This window comes from Electrophorus electricus, chromosome 4 (assembly GCF_013358815.1).
Source record: "Electrophorus electricus isolate fEleEle1 chromosome 4, fEleEle1.pri, whole genome shotgun sequence".
NCBI classification, from domain to species: Eukaryota; Metazoa; Chordata; class Actinopteri; order Gymnotiformes; family Gymnotidae; genus Electrophorus; species Electrophorus electricus.
The window spans coordinates 2799978-2804184 of NC_049538.1; positions in this window are offsets into that span (position 1 = coordinate 2799978).

Genomic DNA, 4207 nt, shown 5'->3' on the forward strand with positions numbered 1-4207 from the left:
CCTCTATTCACTGGCAGTGCCCACTATTCACTGGCAGTGCCCATTATTCACTGGAAGTACTCATTATTCACTGCCAGATTGGACCCACCCAAATGGTGCTCTCTTCCTTCATTAATACATGCTAAACTTATATGTGTAGGCACATCACTGAACAAGAAAGCAAAGCTACTTCATAGTTTTTAGACAGGCATTTTTGTAGGGGGGGTCAATGAAGGGGCTTTTCGAGAATGTGTGAGCTAAGAAGGTTTGGAATGGTTCCAGCCTCTGACACAGAAACTCACTCTAAATCCCAATTCATCTAATTGTACCTCAGAGTGCTAATAAATATAGCCATGAATAACACAATCCCAGAGTCAGTAGGTGGTACACAAACCGATACATTGGATGAGATTCAAAACTCACAAAATTATCAAGTGAAAATTGAACTAAATTTCCCTCAGATTTAAATAAATAAATACTGGGTGGGAACTAATTGCCTCTGGCTTTCGCACTCAAGCTGCACAGGGAAGAGTATCAGTGTGACACAAACAGAGCACTCTTTTAATAATGAATGTAGTGAATTATTTTAATTACTAACTTATTTTGAACATAGAAATAATGCATTATTTTGATAAACAATGAGCGTGGGATTTTGGGCCATATTGGAACGTCTCCATCACTAGAGAATGGGCACTCCATAGTTACACCCTATAGTTACCCCATAGTTACTCCCTAGTTACCCCATAGTTACCCTATAGTTACCCCATAGTTACTCCCTAGTCTACCTGTTCAGATCACTGGTCTATGTATCTACCTGTTCTCTTCACTGGTCTTTGTATCTACCTGTTCACATCACTGGTCTATGTGTCTACCTGTTCTCATCACTGGTCTATGTATCTACCTGTTCAGATCACTGGTCTATGTGTCTACCTGTTCTCATCACTGGTCTATGTATCTACCTGTTCTCATCACTGGTCTATGTATCTACCTATTCTCATCACTGGTCTATGTGTCTACCTGTTCTCATCACTGGTCTTTGTATCTACCTGTTCATATCACTGGTCTATGTGTCTAACTGTTCAGATCACTGGTCTATGTGTCTATCTGTTTAGATCACTGGTCTATGTGTCTACCTGTTCACATCACTGGTCTATTTGTCTACCTGATCACATCACTGGTCTTTGTATCTACCTGTTCACATCACTGGTCTTTGTATCTACCTGTTCACATCACTGTCTTTGTGTCTACCTGTTCTCATGACTGGTCTTTGTATCTACCTGTTCTCATCACTGGTCCATGTTTCTACCTATTCACATCACTGGTCTATGTGTCTACCTGTTCACATCACTGGTCTATGTGTCTACCTGTTCACATCACTGGTCTATGTATCTACCTGTTCACATCAATGGTCTCTGTATCTACTTGTTCAGATCACTGGTCTATGTGTCTATCTGTTCAGATCACTGGTCTATGTATCTATTTGTTCAGCTCACTGGTCTATGTGTCTATCTGTTCAGATCACTGGTCTATGTATCTATTTGTTCACATCACTGGTCTATGTGTCTACCTGTTTTCATCACTGGTCTATGTATCTAGCTGTTCTCATCACTGGTCTATGTGTCTACCTGTTCACCTCACTGGTCTATGTGTCTACCTGTTCAGATCACTGGTCTATGTGTCTATTTGTTCAGATCACTGGTCTATGTGTCTACCTGTTCACATCACTGGTCTATGTGTCTAGCTGATCACATCTCTGGTCTTTGTATCTACTTTTTCAGATCACTGGTCTATGTGTCTATCTGTTCAGATCACTGGTCTATGTGTCTACCTGTTCACATCACTGGTCTATGTGTCTACCTGTTCACATCACTGGTCTATGTGTCTACCTGATCACATCACTGTTCTTTGTATCTACTTGTTCAGATCACTGGTCTATGTGTCTGTCTGTTCAGATCACTGGTCTATGTATCTATTTTTTCAGATCACTGGTCTATGTATCTACCTGTTCATATCACTGGTCTTTGTATCTACCTGTTCTCATCACTCGTGTATGTTTCTACCTGTTCACATCACTGGTCTATGTGTCTACCTGTTCTCATCACTGGTCTTTGTATCTACCTGTTCTCATCACTGGTCTATGTGTCTACCTGTTCGCATCACTGGTCTATGTGTCTACCTGTTTTCATCACTGGTCTATGTATCTAGCTGTTCTCATCACTGGTCTATGTGTCTACCTGTTCACCTCACTGGTCTATGTGTCTACCTGATCACATCACTGGTCTATGTGACTATCTGTTCAGATCACTGGTCTATGTATCTACTTGTTCAGATCACTGGTGTATGTATCTACCTGTTCACATCACTGGTCTATGTGTCTACCTGTTCACCTCACTGGTCTATGTGTCTACCTGTTCAGATCACAGGTCTATGTGTCTACCTGTTCACATCACTGGTCTATGTGTCTACCCATTCACATCACTGGTCTATGTGTCTACCTGTTCTCATCACTGGTCTTTGTATCTACCTGTTCTCATCACTGGTCTATGTGTCTACCTGTTCACATCACTAGGTCTATGTATCTACCTGTTCTCATCAGCGGTCTATGTATCTACCTGTTCACATCACTGGTCTCTGTGTCTACCTGTTCACATCCCCTGTCTGTGTCTACTTGTTCAGTTAGCTTCCCAACTGAGTGTAAGAAAGACGTGGGACAGTGTTTGTGTTCACTGTGAATGCTGTGAGAACACCAAAAACGTTTCAATTATGAAAAAGCTGCTGTATGAATAACTGTACAAATAGATTCATTGACATATTTTTCAGAACACCAACAGCTGAAGAAAAGAGACAACAGTGTTAGCCAGTTTAGACAGTTAGCCAGCTAACGTGCACTCCTGTGTGTTAGTGTGTTATTGTCTTTTATTGTGTCAGTGTATTGTTAGTGTGCATTAGTTTAGACAGTTAGCCATCTAACGTTCACTCCTGTGTGTTAGTTTGTGTGGGTGTGTTAGTGTATTGTTAGTGTGTGTTAGTTTAGACAGTCAGCTAATGTTCACTCCTTTGTCTTATTGTAGTGTTAGCATGTGTTAGTGTCTTAGTGTGTGTTATTGTGTATGTGCATTGTTAGTGTGTGTTAGTTTAGACAGTTAACCACCTAACATTCACTCCTGTGTGTTAGTGTGTGTTATTGTGTCAGTGTATTGTTAGTGTGTGTTAGTTTAGACAGTTAGCCACCTATCGTTCTCTCCTGTGTGTTAGTGTGTCTTATTGTGTCAGTGTATTGTGTTAGTGTGTGTTAATTTAAACAGTTAGCCACCTAACATTCTCTCCTGTGTGTTAGTGTGTCTTATTGTGTCAGTGTATTGTGTTAGTGTGTGTTAGTTTAAACAGTTAACCAGCTAACATTCACTCCTGTGTGTTAGTGTGTCTTATTGTGTCAGTGTATTGTGTTAGTGTGTGTTATTTTAAACAGTTAACCAGCTAAGGTTCTCTCCTGTGTGTTATTGTGTGTTATTGTGTCAGTGTATTGTGTTAGTGTGTGTTAGTTTAAACAGTTAACCAGCTAACGTTCACTCCTGTGTGTTAGTGTGTGTTATTGTGTCAGTGTATTGTGTTAGTGTGTGTTAGTTTAAACAGTTAGCCACCTAACGTTCACTCCTGTGTGTTAGTGTGTGTTATTGTGTCAGTGTATTGTGTTAGTGTGTGTTAATTTAAACAGTTAGCCACCTAACATTCTCTCCTGTGTGTTAGTGTGTCTTATTGTGTCAGTGTATTGTGTTAGTGTGTGTTAGTTTAAACAGTTAACCAGCTAACATTCACTCCTGTGTGTTAGTGTGTCTTATTGTGTCAGTGTATTGTGTTAGTGTGTGTTATTTTAAACAGTTAACCAGCTAAGGTTCTCTCCTGTGTGTTATTGTGTGTTATTGTGTCAGTGTATTGTGTTAGTGTGTGTTAGTTTAAACAGTTAACCAGCTAACGTTCACTCCTGTGTGTTAGTGTGTGTTATTGTGTCAGTGTATTGTGTTAGTGTGTGTTAGTTTAAACAGTTAGCCACCTAACGTTCACTCCTGTGTGTTAGTGTGTGTTATTGTGTCAGTGTATTGTGTTAGTGTGTGTTAGTTTAAACAGTTAACCAGCTAAGGTTCTCTCCTGGTTTCAGTGTTTCCTTTAATGAACACACCTACTGTATGTTGCAGAAGGTTTTGCCACTCAATTCGACTCGGGAGGTGTA